We start from the raw sequence: 5,764 nt of genomic DNA, 5'->3' as shown, positions 1-5,764 counted from the left end.
AAACAATCATTGGGGTACACAGTATAAGATGCTAAGACAAATCTATTTTCATCATATTTTTGTAGTTTTTCCAGAATTTGTTATTATTGTTGAATATAGTTTTTTGCCCAGTTTAATGTGTTTCCAGATTTTTTTTAAACACTAGGCCATACTGTGGATTATTTGGCTTTATTTTTATTGTGGTAGCACCACACCTACATGCTGTCAACATTTTCTTCCTACTGGATGCTTTCCTTTATTTCTTCTGTTTTTGTAAGTTGATGTGTTTGACTATTGCATGATAATTTTACATATCTTTTGATTGTGATAGCAACAAAACTACATTACTCCATTTTTACCATGTTTGATCTGTTATTCTATAGGACTGATCTTTTTATTCTTATAATTGACTTTTGTTAGAGTTTTGTCTAAATCTATAAAGTATATTTTTGATTATCTAATTGGCATTGCAAATCTTTTCCCTTTCTATCACTTTCCCCTTAAATTCCTAGTCATCCTTCTCTCAGTATCATACTCACAACAGTAATATTGAAAAATAATGACAAAGTGCAGATTGAAAGAATATACAGCATGCCATCTAAGATTCCTGAATTTAACTTAGTTAGGAAGTCATACCACACATACATATTAGATTTGGTTAAGTTACTAAAGAAGCAAATTATATTTTCTAAGTGTTCTTCTAAATTCCTTATCCATAATATAATACACTGAAAACACCTATAACTAAAACTATATCTATATCTCTGTTCATATAATTGACATTATTTAATGTTCATCGTGAGTGAAATAGTGTGGAGAATACAAAGATATCCACTCCCAAACATATCCTCAGATGTAGGAACAGAGAGAGAATACAGACATATTCATACACTTGAAACTTTCTAGTATTAGTGTAACAAAACTTCAAGTTTATAGAGAACCACTTTTTTCAAGGGTTTTTCTTTATATAGCCTCCTACCATTCTTCAAAGATGTTCATTCCTGCAAGAAAAGAATGTAGGAGGAGTATAGAAATACAGAAAGATAGATAGATAGATAGATAGATAGATAGATAGATAGATAGATAGATAGATAGATAGATTAGACCTGATCATATGCTCTGGACTAATACTATTTAGGGAGAGTATTTAGGGAAAGTTTTTTTTTTAGAATGATAATTTATTAAGAGTTTATTCTCCCCTGACTCCACACAGAGTTCCCTGCCCTCCCCACCCTCCTTCATATCCAATTCCTTGATCATTTCTGCCATTTGTAAATCTTCCATTTCTAAGAACATGGATCAGGGCAGGGGAGATGAATACTTTTCAATAAGCCCCATCAATCTACTATAACCTTCATCCTCAAACTTGGTGAAAAGAGCAGACAATTCAAGCTTCTTAGGGAGTTCCTTCACTTTGACAATCTTCTCTAGATCTCTCTGTCCATAACTCTCTTCCAAGATCTTTCTTGCTCAGATGTCAGATGAAGGCTCTTCACCACCAACCAACTGCATTTGTTGTCTTGGATGTCAGTGCCAATCTTGCTAGTCATATTTATTATGATTAAAAATGATAAAGACTGATATAATAATAGAAATTAGTAGTTTAATTAAAGCCATGGCCATGCTGGTAAAATATATATAAAACTGCTCCTATCTTTTATATTTACCGCCGGAGCCCATATTCTAGCCAGTGCTCAGGAAGGTCCAGAGGCTCCTCTAGGCCCTCCCCCTGAATTTAAACTCCCTCTGCCTGGGGACCTTTGATGTTCTCAGGCCCCCAGACCTACTGGAATCATGGGTAATGTAGTCTCAAAGCTCCCACGTGTCCACAAACACTACTTTTAAATGGCATCTCCCCAATTCCAAATAACATATTAGAGTCACCAAAATAGTTAAGGTAATCATCCTGAATTTGAAAATGGTGTGCTCTTTCTCCTGATCTATGCATGCCATGAACATAGCAGAAGCAAATGGTAGTTTAAGTACAAGTAGAAAGCTGTCTTGTATTTGACAATGGTCTTGTCGACATGGAATCTAGAGTTCCCAAACTTGTAGCTTAGTGAGATATGATGAACCCCAAGTTTAGAAATAGTTTGTAGGTTGGAGACCCCCAAAGCTTGTGCTTGTTCCCTGTTCCCATGGGAATCCACTCTGAAGGGAATCTCAGGCTAGCAGTAGCAGACTGAATAATGGACCCCAGGGTAAATGCTAAATACCCTTTTGTCCTAGGTAGTCTTGCCCATTGTATCAGAGACCCTGTCCCAGGAAGGCACACCTGGGCAGGAACTATCCTTTAGTATCCATTGTGTAAGTAGCCCCTTCCCCTACACCCTAGCCTCTAGCTATGATCCCTTTCTCTAGCTTGATTGTATCCTGTCAGTATACTGTCAATCATCTCTCCCAGCCCCTGGATCTTCCCAAAAGGTATATAAGTTCCCCAATTTCCTTTGTCCCTAGGAGTGGTCATCTAGCGCGGTGTCACTCCCAGGAGGATCAGGGAGCAGAGCAAAGCAGTGTTCCTTTAGACTCTGCACAAGGCGCAGCTCTGCATAAGAGGCCAAGTAGCCCTCATCCCCCTTTCCCTTGATTAAAGAGTGGTTTTATGACTATTTAATAGTTCTGCGTTTTTTCTAAGTTAACAGTCTTATATCTCTGCTTGGTGAATCTGGTAAGATCAACTTCAATTTTGACCTGAGGAATTGTAATAAGTTCAAGGATTTGGCCAATCTCAGTGTGTGTGCGTGTGTGTGTGTGTATACAGAAATCAGAGAAGGTATAAATAGAAGAACATATAACCAAATATATAGAGCAAAGGATCTCTTCAATTGGGAGACAGATAAATGGATGGAAAGAGAAAGTTATGTAAATCTAAATCTTATCCAAGAAAAATTTCCCTATATTGATGGGACTAGGGACATGATGGAGAACACAAGCTTCTCTCATGTTTTCCCAGACTTTTCTTTTAAAAAACTGAAATGAGTTTGGCCTTTCCCTTTTTTCTTTTCAAAACTAGAAGCCAGGGGTGCCTAAATTCTCTCCACTTGAAGAGTTCCGATGAAGGACTGAAGCTTTAAGAATTCTGAATGGAACTGGCAAGACTGGAATACTCACTAAATTGATATTTTCATCTGCACTGAGGACAGAGCCCTATATTGATAGGCTTTAGGACAGAGGTTATATTTACATACTAGTAGATATTCAAAGTAATCTGTTTGCTTAATGGTTGTTTTTCTGGAATCTAAATAACAAAGAAATACTTCTGAATTCTTGAATCTCATTTGAGTTTCAGTATCCATTTCAAATGAAAGATCTTCAAATCTTTCTAATAGTATTCAATGGTAGGAGTGAATTCTGTTCTTCCTCAGCTCCCTAACTAAATCTCATTCTCACCAAGTCAGTTGCTATAGCTGTTGACATCTTCTATTTGCTGTAGTGCTGACATAGTTCTTAGCCTTCATCTCTGAGATTGTACTTGGTCAAGATTCAGGGAAATAGAGCACTGCACAAGTAAGTACAATTTCTGCCAAAACAAGAGTAAAATCCAAGCTGTGTTAAACAGTGTCCTTGATTGATACTCAAGCAGAAAACTTGAGAATGCCCAGGTCATTAAAGAAAGCATGTACAGTGCCATATGAGTGAGACTTCAGAAGCTTTTTCAATACCTTTTTATTTCTATGGCACCTTCTTCTAAGTGGTACTTTGGAGATCACATTTAATGTACAACATCTTTTTGAAATAGAGAACTACAATCCCCATATTATGGGGAAATGCATTTGCAGGAAGTTGCAGTAACTTTACCAGGGCAGTAGTCAAGTAAGATTACCTGTTATATTATATTGTGAATGTCCAGGAAAATATAATGAGAAAAGACTAAAAGAATCCCAAATGATACTTGTTGTTGTTCTTTTCAAAAAATGAACACATTTCTTTTGTGCTAATGTAGCTTTCTGGGCATGGCTTTATTCCTCTTTTTTGATTTTAGAGGAAAATGCGAGTAAAGAAAGAAAAGAGAAGGGGAAAATGAGGGGAAATATGGGAGTGGAAAGAAGGTAAAGGAGAAGGAAAAGTTAGGGAAGGGAGACGAGGAAAGAATAGAAAAATATTGTGATCTAAGATTACATTTTACATTATATCTGTTTCCAGCTAACTTTCATTAAGATGTAGAAAGGTCTCCAACTCTGATTATTCCTTGGTTCCATTAACAAATTCTCACTCTTTTTCTCCAAGGTCCACACATCAATGGAGATTTTGTTTTATAAATCCATCAGGAATTCTTCTCTCCCCCCTCCACCCTTTGTTCCCAGGGAGAATGACTATAAGTAGCCAGTAACATGCCTTGGCAAGTTAGTTAATGTAACAATTAATTTCTAATTACAGAGTCAAATAATTATTCTGCCCCACTTCCCACCCCATTCATGTGGATGTCATAAAGACACAAATTTTTACAAATTAATTATTTTTTAATCAAATACAGCATGATGAATCTTTACCTGTACTTTGAAATGTACAAAAATTCCTTGTGTAAAAGTTAGAATGGTGTTCTAAATTGATATAATTTTCCAATGCTACAGTTGTTCATTAATTTTCCCTCTCCCATTGCATTCATAAAACTAAAAGGTTTCAATTTGTAGAAACTTCCTGGTCCATTCAATATTTAAAGATAGATTTCATTTTGAAAAACAATTCCTAGATTATAAAATGAGTGAACAAAAGTAAATCATCACAAAACAGATCATATATTCCATAAGAACAATGTAATAACTGGGACTCATTTCTTGCCAACAGATGCTTTGGGAATTCAAAAATGGCAATAGAGATTTCAAATAAGGAAGCCAGAATTTTAAAGTGTGAAAAGGTAAATACAGCCAACATACCAGAGTATATGCAATTCCTAGCATACAAGGAAGTCAATACCTTGTAGTTAGAAAATACAGTATAAGTGAAGCTTTTTCTTTATGCAGTATTCTACAATTCAAATTCTCCATCAACCAACATAATGACACTCTAAGGCCTTGCAAAATAATGAATTAAAGTGTGAGTTAATTTAGCTAAAGAAACATCAATCATAAGTGTGGCCACCAATAAGGTTCTGAGGCTGTAAGATGAAAGTGAAAGAATTCCCTCTAGTAGCTTATATTCTGCAGTGTCTCAACATGTACACATGTATACAAAGAGTAGGTTAATTTAAAGAGATAGTTGTGACTTGTGTAAAGGTTGAGGAGTCCTGTCAGAGATGGGCTTATGTGAGTGTATCATTCTCCTTTGACTCCTGTTCTCCTCCAAAAATGAAATCTTAGCTTCTTAAAGGCAAAGCCCATTTTAGTCTGACTCTTCAGAGCCTAAAACAATTACCTGCATATTGTCAATTGTGTGATGAGTTGAATTAAATTTTCACTGAAAAAGAAACTCTTTTACAAAATTCTGTGTGACTCTTCATTGCCAATATATAATTAGGAAAAAAATTGTGTAGATAGAATTCCTAAGGTAAAAAACAAAAGGAGAAATCATACCATTTGTAATCACCAATATTAGCAATTACATTTAATAAGGACCTCCTGGGACACAGTAAAACAAAACAAATAAATTATAGAAATTTAGTTCCTGCACTCAGAGAACATATGGTTTATTCAGAAGATTCACCATTTTAACAAATAAATAAATATAATAAGATTAATGAGGGAAGAGAACACTAATAGCTAAGGGGAAGCAGGAAAGCCATCACTTTTGAGGGTGTCACTATAGTTGTGCTGTGAAGAAAACTAAGTATGTTTCTTAACAATATAAA

The 5,764-nt window shown here is 35.4% G+C and overlaps 1 pseudogene; it reads right to left on the bottom strand.

The window, feature by feature from the left end:
* Positions 1 to 1,278: 1,278 nt before the first annotated feature.
* Positions 1,279 to 5,337, bottom strand: LOC123250004 (annotated as a pseudogene).
* Between the last annotated feature and the right edge of the window lie 427 nt (positions 5,338 to 5,764).

The sequence above is a fragment of the Gracilinanus agilis genome, chromosome 5 (genome assembly GCF_016433145.1).
Source record: "Gracilinanus agilis isolate LMUSP501 chromosome 5, AgileGrace, whole genome shotgun sequence".
NCBI classification, from domain to species: domain Eukaryota; kingdom Metazoa; phylum Chordata; class Mammalia; order Didelphimorphia; family Didelphidae; genus Gracilinanus; species Gracilinanus agilis.
The sequence above is the reverse complement of the archived record's forward strand: the minus strand, read 5'-3'. Positions and strand labels throughout refer to the sequence as shown.